At 42.6% G+C, this 16,895-nt stretch overlaps 1 long non-coding RNA gene across 1 annotated transcript in view; it reads right to left on the reverse strand.

The window, feature by feature from the left end:
* The window catches only part of LOC310765506, a 32,625-nt gene extending 18,143 nt beyond the window's left edge, over positions 1–14,482 (reverse strand). The window contains exon 1 of the long non-coding RNA XR_014549620.1: positions 14,277–14,482. This is a non-coding gene — a long non-coding RNA (uncharacterized lncRNA). The remainder of the gene's footprint in view (positions 1–14,276) is intronic.
* Between the last annotated feature and the right edge of the window lie 2,413 nt (positions 14,483–16,895).

A 16,895-nucleotide genomic window follows, 5' to 3' on the forward strand; every position in this document is an offset into this window, starting at 1 on the left:
TGCTTGGGGAGAAAATAGAAAACTGGAAATTGGGAGGGGAAGTAGAACATAGTATCTTGAAAATACAGCTTGGCTTTTGGGGTGAATCACTGAACAGGAGCACTCAGCATTGCAACATTTTGTTGCAGGTCCCACTTGTTCCCAATAATAGCAAACTCAGGTTGTGAAGTGCCTATGATTTTGGAAGTGAAGAGGGCCGCCCAAAGATAAAGTGCTGGTTTTGACGTACTGAGGGAACTCCCTAGGCAAGCAGGATTATATAAGTATATAAATCAAAATGACTTAAACATAATAGAAAACCCCAAAGCTGCCCGACTATAACTTTGCCAGTCTGTTGCCTTCCATATGTTTTGGACTACAACTGCAATCAGCCTCAGCCAGCACACTTTGCTGACAGAAAGCAGGCAGGCTATGCAAGTCTGTAAATTAAATCTTTTGATGAGAATGGTTCGAGCAGAGAATTTTAGCTGAAAACAAGACAAAACCAATCCAAAGAAGGAAAACGGGGGATGGAGGGAAAAGAGGAAACTCGCTTTTTCATGCTGACAGATTGTATGATGTGTCTTAGAGAAGAAGGAGTGAGCTTATACTTGTTCTGTTTTAAGAGCAGTGTCCTGTCCCCCCCCCCCCCGACTTTTTCTCTTTCTCCAGAAGTGTGGGCCCTCCTCCCCTATTTAGCTGTAAAAACTCATATTTACATTTGGCAACCTCCTACTGCTTTATAGCCCAGCCAGCAGAGGCCTTGGGATGGCGGAAGGGGAGGAAAATCACATTCTTTATTCTTTTCTTACTCCTGAAACTTTCCTCTCCCCGAGAGGCCTGAACAAGACTGCTGAACAAAGCTCCTTCTCTGGAGTCCTGAATAGGAACACTCCACTTAGCAGATGGGAATACACTGTTAAGTCCCACGTCTCATGACTAATAGCCGTTGATCGACCAAATTCATGCAGAAGATAGGTCTCTCTGTTCTTAGTGCTATCTGTACCACTGACTCTCACATTCGCAACATCTGGGGCAAGGAAGTCCATCAATTAATTAAGGGGCAGTTTACACACTGGGGTGTATAATTTGCAGTGGAGCAAGGCTTGGGTTGGTGCATGTTGAACAAGGTGCATGAACAGGTGTACACGTATCAACTCTTATGTGTCTGTCCTATGTGGGCACATGAAAGTCATGCCAGATATGGTGGGGATAGACCCCTGCCTGGACCCCAAGGGCTGCTGCCAGCAGTGACAGGCAGAGTGTGCAAGCTTTGTGGGGAAGATCAAACCCAGAAATCTTCACATATGATAATTTTGTCATACGGTGCAGTTGTACATTAATCCAGTCTGAAGTTGATCCAGTCCAAGATTGTCATGCCTATTAATATTTGCCATAAGTATGCATCTATAATTTATATACATTCTGGAGATATGTACGTCATATTTAATTAAATGCATTCTCATAATAATGTTTTGCCTCTGATCAAGAGGTATGGAATTGGATCCTGGTGAATCATCAAACTAAATTGGGAGGGGGAAAAGTATTTTGTACAAGAGCCTGCACAACAAAGGATGCCTGTCACTGGCTGCCCACAGTATTGTCTAGTGAGTACACAATAGTGAGCAAGATGGACTAATGGTCTGAGACTCAGCGTAAAACAGCCATCTGTGTCTCAGTTGTAGAAGATAGCCATATAGGTAGGGGTATCCGTGCCTCTGCTTTAAAAGCAAAAAGCAAAAAAGCAGATACATCATCTTGCCAACAAAGCTCTGTATAGTTAAAGCTGTGGTTTTCCCAGTAGTGATGTATGGAAGTGCCAGTTGGACCATAAAGAAGGCTGATCGCCGAAGAATTGATGCGTTTGAATTATGGTGCTGGAGGAGACTCTTGAGAGTCCCATGGACTGCAAGAAGATCAAACCTATCCATTCTGAAGGAAATCAGCCCTGAGTGCTCACTGGAAGGACAAATCCTGAAGCTGAGGCTCCAATACTTTGGCCACCTCATGAGAAGAGAAGACTCCCTGGAAAAGACCCTGATGTTGGGAAAGATTGAGGGCACAAGGAGAAGGGGATGACAGAGGACGAGGTGGTTGGACAGTGTTCTCGAAGCTACCAGCATGAGTTTGACCAAACTGCGGGAGGCAGTGGAAGACAGGAGTGCCTGGCGTGCTCTGGTCCATGGGGTCATGAAGAGTCGGACACCACTAAACAACTAAACAACAACAACATACGTGCCTAGGTATGTATGCATAACTTCCGTGTCACAATCCAAAGCATCTGGGTTTTCCCTAAATCTAACATTTAAGTGCAGATGCCGTATAAGCAAGAAAGGGCAAAGCTTCAAAAAGCAGGCTCCTCATTCTTAATATGCTAGCTAGAGTGGAGAGATTTCCTCTGAGGGACCAGCGCCCCAGTGTGATACGAGACCTGTTCAATAAGCCTTGTGTTGCTGTTTCACATAGGAGAGAAATGACTAAGGGTTGTTAGGAAACCAGTCACCAGATTGCTAGTTAAGAGAGAGTATTAATAATTGAATGTTGTTAACAGTTATGTGAATCAGAGTAATAAGGGCCAGATTGCAACTGAGGCCTATTACAATTTGTGTGGGGAAACAATTGTAATAATCTACATGAAAAAAAAAGTAATTATAATGTTGGGAGTGTGTTATAAATCCATGTTCTAGACACTGGTTATGCTAGCCACAGTGGAAAGAATATTTCATTCAGGGAACAGCACACTGGAGTGATAAGCGGCTGTTTAATAAGCCCCAGTATTGTGTACCCTTGAGTACTCGCTGAAAAAAAACACTGCTTTGCACTTTGGTGAATTTGTCGCATGATCCACAACTGAAGAATCTTAGGAGTTTCTCGAATGTGCTGAGGGACTCATTTGTGCTTCTAGAAGAGGAAGAGAAGTTGGGTGGCTTGGAGACAAAGTAGTTCCACCTTAGCAGCAGCTGCACCAATCAGTTTGGGAGGTTGGGCTTCAGCTATTTAGCATCCCAGAGTGTCAGTCCAGAATACATCACCACATTAATTTTCAGTACTGAGACAGCAGTATTCCCAGTCCCTACAATTTCACACTTTGTTCAAAACTAAGCCAGCTGCTCTCCGCTTTGCGGACACATGCAAAGTTCGCTGGTCCTTCCCCAGCTGATACATTGCCTTTCCCAGTTACCGGCATGTTTTGCGTAAACAAAGAGGAAAGGAAGTAGAAGCCACTGTGTTCAAATGGCCCTGTCAAGTAAAGGGCTACAACAGGGGCACGAATGCCTGACATACAGATCATAGTCAACCTTTTGATCATCTGTCATTTTGTTATAAGAAAGCAAGCCATCCTTTACCACTGTTTAAAATAGCCCCGGAGGAAGTCAAGCATTAATCTTAACCTCAAACACATTGAGCCTTGCATTTCCTCTCAGGCCCTAGAATGTGCTATCTGGTTTCCCACACCTCAGTCCTGCTAAGTTTAGTTCCTTCAGGCCAGCTGCTAAGGAAGGAAAATTGAGAAAAAAACACAATGCTTCCGATGGATATAGCATTGCATTGCCCAGAGCTGTCTTGTTTGTTTCTCCTTTCCCTCAGAAATGTCTAAAGATGTCCATAGAGAAGAACGGCATGCAATTTTGTTTTACTTAAATGGCCTAAGAAAAACGCTTCACAAATGCAACGAATGACTACTAGTTTATTTAATTTCTCAAGTGAGGAGCTGCTGACCTGCATATTTTCAAATAAGTAATTTGACATTCAAACATTTAGCAGTGGTCAAGAGAGTGCTCATTGGAGTATGTGTTAATCATATATTAAAATTAATGCACAGCTAGCATGGTGAACAATCACAGATTTTTCCAAATGTGCTTAATGGTATGGTCCTGTGCAGACATTAAATTAAATCGTGGATGAAGGGAGACAATTACTGTAGAAGCAGGCCCCACTACATCTGCAACCCTAGCAACATCCATTAATTATAATAGTTGCATAAAGGTCTAGGTGTGTAGACCCCCAACGCACATCAGAATCTATTGTGTGATCTGCACGCTGCATTTTTACTGGTGATGGATAGGCAAGCTGGGAGTCCATGCTTAATCCTTATGCAGACAGTATGACCAATGTGTGAATGTTGGGTGTATGGAGCAGGTTAGACTTGCTGCCACAATTGTAGCCCTGCCCCTCCATGCTTACTGAATGCACAGAACTACTGTCTCCATAAAATAAATACATTTTGCGCCTCTGTGACAGCATACCCTTGAAACGCATCATCAGCATTCGCCATAGAAGGGACCATTAGAAAGCTGAGAGAGAGAACGATGATTGGTTGTGTTTGAAAAAAGCTGTGGCCTTTCATCTGATAGAAAGCCTCTCCAAGTGTCCCATCCCTCTTGGAACAGCCACGGCTAGCCCAAGACATTTTGCTGCTTGAGGTGAAGGACAAAATGGCATCCACTTCCCGGTCCACTTACAGAAATTGTGTGGGTCGGCAACTGAATCTTATTTTAACACCGGTCACAGGAAAACATCCTCCACTGCAGAGTTTTCCTTTTCCTAGATGGGCTACCTTCTCAGGCTAACAAGCCCTACCTGCCCCTCACTTCCCTCTAGAGCACAAGCAGAAACCACCTTCATGACCGTTGGACCCACTGTTGGTATCACCTGCTCAGTACACCTGTCTTCACATGCAGGAGAAGTCCCTAATGCCCTGAGGGTTTAAGACCCATCAGCTTCCCTCACGTGTCTTAGCTATCCAGTTGAAGTTGTTCCTGGGGTGTGACCAGACGTGCTACCCCTCTCCCAACACCCCATACACTTTCTCCTAACACATGCATTTTTGTACACATTTTTGGGTTGGAGAACCACATACAAAATTTGTAGAAGTGTGAATTTCCAGGAACAGCTGTATTTCGGTTTGCATGTTGTTTCAGGAAGTATGAACTACAGTGGTACCTCAGGTTACAGACGCTTCAGGTTACAGACTCCACTAACCCAGAAATAGTACCTCGGGTTAAGAACTTTACCTTCAGGATGAGAACAGAATTTGCATGGCGGCAGCGGGAGGCCCCATTAGCTAAAGTGGTACCTCAGGTTAAGAACAATTTCAGGTTAATAACGGACCTCCAGAATGAATTAAGTTCTTAACCTGAGGTACCACTGTAGTTGAGTTTCACATTAAAATGCAGTCCAAATTTCTCTCCCATCCCTAAACACCCACCCACCCACACACACACACACCACTCCTCCGAAAGCTGTATGTGCTTTCGCTTGCTACTGTGCAATGGCCCATTCATATAAAAAGAAAAATGACCTTGAGCTTCATCCTGACTTAATAGATAAAATCAAACAGTAATGTGTTCAGTGCCCCATACTCCCTTTAGGGCAAAGAAAATTTTCTGCCACCCCCCAATTCCTCCAGCACACAGGCTAAGCACTTTCCCCTCTGTCAGTTTTAACGTATATTTAGCATTATAGACCATGACTGAACAAAACAAAAAACCACCCACTGAAAAGACAATTTCCATGTAATGAACAGGTTTTACAACATAATTAGATGGAGCTATGCTACACAGAGGCCTTGACAGGTGCAGTAATTTAACCCATATATATGTGCACATATATAGCAAGGTATCCCATATTAAGCATAAATTACCTCTTTGGAAAGAGAGCTGTTGAAATGGTTTCTGTAGCTCTATGAAGGGCCTTATTCCTGCAGTAGAATTTTTATAGTTGCCGTTAAATGAATGTACATTATCAATCTTACTTTTTCATTTGTTCTAGAGGTCTCACCTTTCTTTAGCATTCCTGTAACATTGCACCCTTTCATCACTTTTTGAGACCTGCTGTTTAATGTAGATTTTATTCAAATATCATGTAATAAATTATGTGGTAAATAAAAATGTCCTTACTAATTCTTAACTATGTTTGCTAAGGACAGGTTGGGCCCCCAAATGGTTCAAAAATTGATAAGTTGAACTGGAAGAAAAGTGTAGTGTGCTTTTAAATTCTTATTCATGTAGCTGGATTAAATTCAAACTGGCCATGAGCAATAGCTAATGGACAAAAGTTGTGGTCTTTGTTTGATTCTGGGCTTCTATGATGTCCCATTTGCAATTAGAGCACTTGGTGACACAGGGCTACTTTTTCATCTCACCCATGTACTAAAATATACGGTAAAATATTGTGAGTAAATGAGCCCCAGATTGCAGTCATAATGTTGGTGGAATTAAGATATATAGCCCTGAAAAAGACACATGTATAAACAAGATGCTTCTGGATCCTTCCCTAGCCTAAGGAGGCATCAAGTGTTGATGCTTTCCATGTGATATTTTATAGACTGGCATAACGTTCTGCTAAAGGCAGTGATTTATGCTTAAATCCAGTGCTATTTTTCTAGAAAAAGAAGTGCCGGAACTCCCCTTGTTGTCTTATAATGCCAATGGGGCCACCTGAGAACTGGAACTGAGTTCTGGCTTTAAAAAAGAGAGGCCTGCTTAAATCAATCCAAGTTCACTTTGTTGGGCTTATTCCCGTGTGTGTGTGGAACAGCCACCTTAAGAGTCAAGGGGCATTTCCAGACCTGTTTGTTGAGCATTCATCTTGATCCAGAGGCACCAACTCATGGTGGCCAACTCTTAGTTCCCCCAATATTTTTAGGGGGGGCAGCCCCCTAACGTTCCAAAAAATCAGGGGGCGGAGGAGGTTGAGCATGGAGCCGAACGCAGTGTGGCTTCCGTGGCTGGCTCCTCCTCTTCCTGCCGCGGAGGGTAAGGAGGGTTGAAGCAGCCCCCTGCTGGTGGCATGAGGAGGAGAAGCCATCACCCATTGAAGCCATGCTGCCACCGTGTTCGCCTCCACCCCCACATCCATGCGAAATGGGTACTGCCAAGGCATCATCTTACGTAGTGTAAAATACAAGGGCATGGTTGGATGGGAGCTGTCATCAACTCGTTCCCCAAATACTTAATGTGTAAAACATGTATTGGTCTCCACCTGTCCATTGTGGTTTGACAAATGATGTTGCCAAGAGTGTGCTATTTTTGATACGGCATCTATTACATGCTTGACTGCAGCACATAACAAGGCCCTATGAAATTTAAATCAGAGACAATCTTTGTTACACATTGCTGATAGGATCTCAACTGACTGTAATAATGGACGGCACTTCAATGATCACAATTTAAAAATATTATAGAAAAAATGCAATGTGCATAAACACAGAGATCAGGGCATGCTGGTGTGTGTGTTGCCCATAAGGAATTCCCTATTTCTATAAATTAATCAGCATATTAATTAAACAGCTTTTGGGAGGGGGGAAGCGGAATATATTTTTGTTGTCCTTAAAATGTGCAGTACTATATAGTGCCTATAAAAAACTGGAAAGGATGCTGTTAAATTAATATCAGTGCTACACTGGATTCCCTCTGCCAGAATGAGGTCTTTGCTTCATTTAAGTAGAGCAAGAATAAGAGAAGCACAGAGCTTTGAAGAAAGAGTAATTTTTAGCACTAATCACCCATTTAACTACTTTCAAAATTCCATGGAATTAGCTTTGAAATGTTAATGAGCACAGTATTCAGAACAGCCTAACTCCTTCCTATCTCAGTTTGTTTTGGAGTTTTGAAATCAGATCTGTTCCTGGACGTCCAATATGTGTGTGAATGTATATAAGTACACATGTGTGTGTGTGCACGCACACACACACACACACACGGCTGTCTTTGAGGGCTGCTTATAGTCCTCAGGAGACAGCTTGCAAAAACAAAATATAAAAGACATTAGAATCACCAAACAATTCGAAAACAGTTAGAAAACAGCACCTTTAAAAAGGCCAGAAACATTATATAAAGGTTATCATAAACCAAATTATAATCAGCTGTGTTAAAAACATCATTACTTAGACCCTTTAGGAAAGGGCACCTGAAACATGTGAGCTTTTCATGCCCTTTGAAGGCTTGCACTGTAGACACCCCTGGCTTCCTTCTCTCTGTCCTGCTATTTGCTGGTGGTAGTCAGTCACCCTTTGCTCTTCCTTAGCTTCCCTTACACCTTGCCTGGACCTTGCAGCCTTGGTGGAACACTGTTTCCCACTTTACAGTTAACAGCAGAACTGCACAGGATCAGGCCAGCGTTTACTATGATAACATTTATTTCTGTGCACATTTTCCTTTCCTCCCATCAGATCTAGTGAACATCTATAAATAACCTCACTAAGACTCAATGAAGGCTTCTTTATATTGCCTGACCTGCAATGTTGAAAATCATTGGAGCTCAACATTATGTTTGCTGGAGCAATTACAAGTCACTTGAGCATAGAGTTGCTCTTCAGGGCAGTTCTGCCAACAATTATTTTCCTTCAGAGGCTAAGGCAGCACAAGGGCGAGGGGAGAACGGTTACGATTTCTAGCGTCCTTGCATGGGGCATTTAATGATATTTGCTAGTCTTATTAAGTTTGCTTACCACAGGTTGGTTAAGATAGATACTCTGTTAGTTCAGGACATTATAGAAATTATGTGGTGGTCACACAAACCCAGCATAGAATCCTGGAAACTGGACTTCGGTAAAAGTGCTGGGAATTGTAGCTCTGTGAGAGGGGAATTACAGTTTCCAGGATCCTTTGAGGGAAATCTTGTACTTTAAGTGTATGGTGTGGATCTGCCCCATTGTATAACATCTCAAAGAGGACTTTACAGCTATGTATAAATTACTGGCTTAAAGTGTTCTTTCCCCTCAGTTTGCATTGAAACTAGTTTGGGGAGAAACACATCAAAACATTCCTGGACGGGATGCAGTGTAAACAAGTGTGTGTACACAGCCTTTCTAAACTTTGTTTAGTCAGGATTGAATTTATGAAAAAATAGGCATTTCTTTTAAAATGCTAGGGCTTCAGAATTATATTTAGAATATCTGTCTAGATGAAATGATGTAAGACAAACTAGCCTTTCCTGAATGGTTGTTAATGTTATGGGTTACCTCATCTTCTTCACCACTAAAAACCAAAGCCGGGAGCCATGTGGTGCTTAGAATACAAACATCAAACCCCACACACTACCATGATTTTCCATATTAGATCAGGAAAAGAGAGAAAGTGAACATCTTGTTAGTATTTCTGCTTTCCTCTTCTGCATCATTAAATGACCATGTAAATATTTTTAAGGGACTAAATCAGATCTTGACTTAACATGGAAAGCATCCTTCTTTCTGGGTCTGCCAGAGAATGTCTGGAGATGCCAAGTTGACAGTCAGATCTGAGATAGAAAAGGTTAGCTTTTAGTCCAGAAGACAAGCATCCTCTTATTAACTTTGTTAATAGCTGCTGAATGGAGAACTCATGCATTCATGCAACTAGCATCACATCTAGTTTGGCCCTCGATTATCAATGGTTCCCAAGAAATTCCTTAGGACAAAGTGAATCAACTGTAATTAGCAAAGCTGGTAGGGGAGAGCATTTGCTCCCTACAAACAACATGGTCCACAGGGGCAGGAGGTATTACTGCCCTTTCTTGAGTGCAGCCAATTACTGTTGGCATCTGCCCGTCTTGAGAGACAATGGCGTGTGCCTTCAGTGATGAAGTTAAACTGCTGGAGAATCACAGCGCCTGCTGTACCTGCAGAGACTGGTAACCCATAACTACTGTCTCCTGCATTGTTTTTGCTGCATTAGCAGAACCAAGTGACCTCTGGGGCTTTCTCATGAATGGGTATCTCCACATGGCAGCAGAGGTTTAGGACCACAGTCTTCCTTCTCCTAGATGGGCTGCCTTCTCAGGTTGAAGAGCCCCATCTGCCCCACATTTTCCTCTACAGCATATGCAGAAACCACCTTCTTGACCCTTGGACCCACTATTGGTCTTGTCAGCTCAATCCACCGGAACCTGTCTTTGCCTGCAGGGGCAGTCCCTAACTCACCGAGCGTTTGAGACACACCATTATGGGAGGGGTAGTATTTCTGGTGGAAGACACATCGTACGCTTTCTGGGATAGTTTATCCACCTTTGATCCCCGCCCTGCACTCAGCTCTCACCTGTAACTCCTAGAAGCTGTCGGAATGAGATAGTGGCCACAGCCTGGGAAAGTCCTCTATACTTCATCTGTTTCAGGGTTAAATTATCCACGACACCATTCATGAAAACAGCAATTATACCAGTGACTTTTAAGAAGGACATACCAAGGGGTAGGGGACATGGGAGGGAAATGTGTTTTGTATAGGACCCTGCAAATGAAGTATGGCTGTCACTGGCTGCCCACAGTATTGTCTTGTGATGAGAAGACAATACTGAGCAAGATGGACTAATGGTCTGACTCAGCGTAAAGCAGCCACCCAATTGTAGAAGATAAATCAGTTGGGTGGAGTGTACATACATAGGTATGAATGTGCTACTCCCATGTCACAATTCAAGGCATTGGGTTTTTCCTGATTCTTACACTTAAGTGGAGATGTTTTATAAGAAAGAGCGAGCAAAGCATCAAATAGCAGACCTGCTCCTACTGATGTCGATCTGGTGTACTTTATAATTTACTTGCTCCCCAGGTATCCCTGAATCTTGTAAACCCAATGTGCTAGCATGTACTAAGTCGCAGAAACATTTGTTTCGCTTACTTCTTAAACATTCATTTCGGTGTATCCAGTAAATGTGCATTATCATTTTCCCCTACATTGTTATCAACCATTTCTGAAAATACAGAGGAAGTAACTGCCTCAGTCTTTAGAGCTTTTGAACATGTTTTCCAAATTAACATGGCTCATTGGTTTGGAAGGAAATGCTGTATACTTCAATGTTTAATCCATGACGGATGATGAAAAACTGTTCCTTGTGGAAATGAACAATCATCTGTTTTGATTATTGTTTTCCATTGTGTACATTTTATGCTGAATAACAAGGCCATGGTAATTGTACATATGGCACATGAAGCACATAGGTTTCTTTGGGCATTTGGTAGCATCATCCTTCCTTTGGAAAACTGCATGATTTTGATGATGTTGGTTAAATTAAGGAAGTGCAGAAAATTGAGTAAGTTCTTAGACGTTTTGCTGCAGCCTGCAGTGACTCGTGAGGCGGTTTCCTGGAGGTTAATAGGCTTCTGCCACTGAGTATCAGGCAGTATTCAGCATAGGCTGCTGAATACTTGCATGCTAGATACTCAGCAACCATGTGCTGCTCCTGTGCCTCTGCAAATGTCTTGTAGCTGCCTTTCTCAGTGTTCCCTCCCCCCCTTGATCACTACTTAAAAGCAGAAGCCTATTTTTCTTCAAGCAAATCACTCCTTGAGCTGCTACTGTTTCACAATAAGCACCTTGCTGGACCTTTTACATATGGAAGGTTTCAGTCTGGCTTGGTAGGAGCCAGACCAGTCTTAGAGATATAAAGAGCCCCAGAATTTTAGTGCAGAGCTGCATTTAAACAGGAACTTTTAAGATCAACAGTTCTGTTTCCAAAGCAACATTCTTTACGGAACAGAGAAGTGTAATAATTCAGTTTAGGGGCTGGAGGATTTACAATGTTGAAGTTAGAAAAAAGAACCTGTTGCTCTTCTCTGCTGGAGTTTTACTTGCTATTGGACATATTACGTCATAACCTTAATTAGTAAATTCCTGCTTGTGTTGTTTGTTATAATACAAAAGGAAAGGCATCTAGGTGTATAATTTTATTTTATGAGTTGAATGCATTTCGAACAGAATCCTCAGCTTGGGCCACATTCACACATTATATTTAAAGCACTGTTATGCCACTTTAACAGTCATGGCTTCTCCCAAAGAATTTGGGGAATAGTATTTAAGGATGCCGTGCGTCATTAGGAGACTGCTATTTAATCTACAGAGCTACCATTCTCAGAGTGGGTTAACAAGCTCTCCTTCTTCCCAGGGAATTCTGGGAACCGCAGGTCTGTAGTCTCCTCTTTAGATGATATTGTGTAGATTTCACTTAACTTCAAATTGGGGTAAGCTAACCCTGCTGCATTTTGGGGACTTTCCCACTCGTTCTGCTTAGGCCACTGTCTCAAGGTTTTGTCCTGACAGTATCACTGATTGCATTTGCATCTTATCTTTCATCTCAGGAGCACAAGAGGGCATATTTTGGGTACCTCTCATCCAGGCACCAACCAGAATTCAGGCATCCTTAGCTTCAGCAAGGTAACCACATCCTGTACCTTCAGACTGTTTTCTGGGCTGATACTTAAGATTTATTAACTGACTTTCCCTTAAAAACACTCAGAGCAGTACATAAGAAAGGATGAAAAATCTGTAGAATTTAGCCTTTAATTTTCCCCACTATATGATGATAATGCAGAAAAACATTAAAGTAATCATCTAAAAAGATTCTCAGTGTGTTCTTACTGGATCATATTACTTTAAAGCAATCTAGCAACTATTCAAGTGTGAAACAGTAATATTTCTTTCTTCCTTAGAGTTGCTCCTTTCAAATATGTCAAGAAACAAACTTTAGGTTTCACTGTCAAATTAACTCATAGAACTTTTTTTACAAGTTCACCAACATTGTAGGAAATTTATTTTCCCCCTATCCAACATATTTTCACTACTTTACTGGTAAAACAGTCACATATCTTTGTGCTATCAGTTTGTAACAGTTTTCTCTCAATACCAGATACAGAGTGTACAAATTTGTCTATACCCTTGCATATTTACATGTATTGATTGACAGCTCAGTCTTTAAACTCCCCTTCCTCATAGTCTTAGATATATAGCTCAGACTACTTCTTTTTATCTATTTGTAATTATATTCCATGTATCTGTGACAAAAGACAGATTCACATCTCGTTCTTTGTTCTGTTCCCCCCCAAACTGGTTAAATCCCTAGTCACCATACATAATATTCTAAAAGTTTCCAATAGAAAATATCAAATTAAGACATATTTAAATGTTGGAGGGCTTCTTCTAAAATAGATCATGAAATAAATAGCAAAAGCAGCACTCCAAAAGCAGCATCTAAACTGATTTGGAGAACTGAAATGTCTTCACCGGGAATTGAAATCTAAGTAGCAATTGTGCTTTGCAGACCTCTGGGTACTATTCCAAGGTTGCAGTACCATTGCTGAAAAAGCTCTGCTCTAGCTAATCATAGATCTTACCTTAGAAGTCAAAGGCACCCAGAGCAAAGCATCCCCAGCTCATCTCAAAGAGCAGGGAGAGGCATGTGATACTCGCTAAAGATGCTGCACCCAGTCTCATTACACCAGGGGTGGCAAATCTGTGGCTTGCAGGCCAGATTTGGCTTTCCAAAAGTGTTTATTTGGTGTTCCCTAAACCTCAATAATTGGACAGATTTTTATATTTTTATTTTCTTTACTATATGAACAATTCATATACCACTTAACTACCATAGTTTCTAAGCGGTTTACATAGAAATATTCCACTTAACTAGACTCTAAGCAGTTTAGAAATAAATTTAATGTTTTAAAATTAAATATCCATTTCACTGAATTTGCATCAGGGATTGGGAACTTTTTCCAGCCTGAGAGCCACATTCCCTTCTGGGGAGGCTTCTGAGGGCCAAATACCAGTTGTGGGCGGGGTCAGAGGCAAGTGTGGGCGGAGCAATGAATGCATATTTTACCTCTGCATAGTTTCTACAAACATGCACACACCCCTCTCTGTTCTTCATCCACACAAGCAAGAAGCATGGTCAACGTTCAAGGACGTATTCCAGCCAGGCAAAAACATTTGGAGTGCAAACCACGGACAGTGAAGTATGTGTCTTGGGGAGAGTTGCAGAGAATCCTGGAGCACAGCATTTGACCTTCATGCTTGAGGCTCTTCACCCCTTGCTTACATAATGGTGGCATATCAAAACACCCCCATGAGATGGAATTATCCCTCTAGACAGCAGCAGAGCATATGCCCACGCTGCCCAGGGCGGGCATGCTCCCGAGGGGGCATGGCGCGGAGGGTGCCCTCCCAGGCGCAGGATAGCCGCTCTGGTGCCCGGAGAGGTGTGTTCACCCTCTATCCGGGAGCAGAGTGAGCTGCCCATGGTGGACATTCGGTGCGCCACCTGCCCGCAACTCCCAAGCCTCCCCCAAGCTGTCAAAACGAAGGGGGAAGGGGGGAATGCTGCCGGCAAAGCGGCGCAGGTCCCCCCTTTACCCCTACGGCTCGGGGTAGGTTTGGGAGTAGCAGGCGGGCGGTGCACCAAAAGTCACCCCCCTCATGGAGGCCATTCCGCCCTCCCTTCCTACACCCCTGCATCTAGTTCTGTAGAAATGGCAATGACAAATGGCTAAAGGCCTTACTGATAGGACCACGTTGGCACTTGATTCTGTTCTGAGTTGTTTTCTTTTGCCTTACCTTGTTTTCTTTACATCATCTGGGTGGCCTTTTCTTCAAGGACCAAGGTAAATCAAAATTCTCCCATCTCCCACTTATCTGGATTCCTGTGGTGACCTAATGGAATTTCCTGGGGGGAAATGTACCTACAGAATTAGCGGCGATTCCATTCTTGTCGTCTATAGATACATTCCTTTCATTTCTCATCTGCTGTTTGGCGACGCAGCCCAATGCTGAACTTAAGGAGTGCAAACTGTCCAGCAGCTGCTAGTCAGCGGAACTGAGCTTCAGAACAATATTTTCCTGTTGTGGAAAAAAAAAGAAGACGCTAGGCAGAGGTTTAGCAATGAGATTAGAATCAAAGATGTTTCCATGGTCAGTATCACAAGCTTTATCTCCTTAAGATTCCAACTAAGGAGAAGGTGAATTGGGTGGATTATGGCACCCAGTCTGTCACAATACATGGCTCTAGGTAATGTGTGCCTGCAATCTGCGAGAAGACAGCACAGAATGCATAGAGCTTCCCAACCCACATGTTTTATGAAGGGAGGGAACACATCTACATGTACATTCCCTTGCAGATGCTGAGCTTCTTCTTCTTTTGAACTGAAAGGGAAGTCTGTGCATGCAGGAACTCCCTGTATCTACTGCAGTTTACATGACACTCCAGACTGGGGCACACGGGTACAACTAAATGTTAATTTTAATGCCATTGAGGTGAATGGCAGTAATGCATTTATCTTTCTGCTTTGGTCCCATTGGCTGTTTTAGAATATCTAACTTGAGGTGGGACCAAGTGGATAGGTTGCATCACTGCCGTAATCCAACCTCACCACCAATTTTCCACTCCCCTGCTCTGTCCTGGTGCAACAGTGACATAACCAGAGGGGTGATGCCAGATGAGTGGCACAGCTCCACCATGCCATCCACTACTACTCCCATCACTCTTGGCCTTTGGCTATGCTGGCAGGGGCTTATGGGAGTTGGAGTCCAACAACATCTGGAGGGCACCATGTTGGCCATCTCTGACCTAATTTCTTCTAGGCTGCTGCCAGTATTTATAGGAGGGAAAACAAAGTGCTTATGCTCTTACTTCACAAATGGGAATCTGACACAGATTCAGCACTTCACCCATTGACATAGAGGAAAATTTGAGATGGAAAGAGCTGAAAGAGTCACTGCGCCTGAAATGGAAATGTTGAGCGAAAAAATACGCACCGTAAACTCTGAATGTTTCCATTTATTTGCACGGTGGCAGTTATATTACCATAAAATGTCCTGCTGCTCATTAAGACAATTTATATGGACAGGGAATAGGCTCACCAGAAGAAGACTACAGAAATAGTTGCCATCTTAGTTCCAGTGAAAGAGAGATAGGACCCAAAGTGTTATGTACTGAGTTGAATAGGATCCAAACTGCAGCAGTCTGATTGGTCCTAGAACAATGCAGCAGTATGATTGGTTGGCAGGAACCACCCAATCATGCTCCAGATAGAAGTGAATCCACAACCTGATTGGCTTACAGTAGAATTCCGGAATTAGCCAATCATGTGCAGCCCATTGTGTAAATAATGTATATAAAGCAGATACTTTGAGGGGACATTCATTCATTCCTCCTCACCACTATGAGCTGAATAAAGAGCATGAAATCACTTGTGACTCTGAGTATATTTCACAAAGTGATGTGGGTGAACTTTTAATTGAGTCAGTCATAACGAAAGAGTAAGGACAGTAGCGAATGATTTGCTGGTGGTGGTAGTAGTGGTGTGTGGGTGGGTGTGCACGCTACATCGCTTCCTGACCTTCTGTCTGAGCCAATGCTGCATACCAGGAAGGAGAGAGGGAAGTGTGAGACATTGGTGAGGCTGGCATGGTGCAAATGCACCAGCGGAGCCAATCCAGTTGGTAGCTGAATTTTTGGAAATGGGGAATCAGCCAGTAAGTGTCTTCTTTCCTGAGTTCCTTAATAGCCTAAGTTTAACCCCATTTGAATGGGGTTCATTTGAATACTGCTTCTCCATTTGAATACTGCCTCCCATACTCCTCCTTAAGACTCTTATCCAGTACAGTCACAGATGGATTGAATAGCTTCCCCTGCCCCCCCCCCCACTTTCTGCCACCTTGTATTTAGCCTTGTAAAGAGTTCTGGGGAATTCAAAAGCTTGCACATTTTTAATTTTTAATTTGGTCTAATAAAGGTATTGCCCTAGTAAGTGTTTTGAGATTGTCAGGCCTGTTACACATTACAGCTTACTGGACGAATAATACATAGTGTATTTGAGCAGGTATCTGGATGAGTTGAAAAGCAGAACTGGAGCAATTCTGTTGTTGTGGCATTTGGCGGAATGGGAGGAATAGTTAATTATTCATTAGTTTGAAGATCTAAAAACCTGCCTCAGACTGATTGGCATTTTCACCATCTGCTACAAGCCTCATTTAAATGAAAACAGATACTCAAACATTTCCACAATTTACCGTATATGGGCTGCTATTAAACTAATGCTTCAGGCTCTCCCATTAATGTCAATCCAATTATTTTTTGGTGAGTAATCATTTTATCAAGCAGAAATGTTGGCTTTTCCAGGGCAGCAGAACCATATGTGTTTTGTTTTGCTTTTTTAAAGAACAGAAAATCTTCAC

Source organism: Podarcis filfolensis (assembly GCF_964270895.1).
Source record: "Podarcis filfolensis genome assembly, chromosome: 6".
Lineage (NCBI taxonomy): Eukaryota > Metazoa > Chordata > Lepidosauria > Squamata > Lacertidae > Podarcis > Podarcis filfolensis.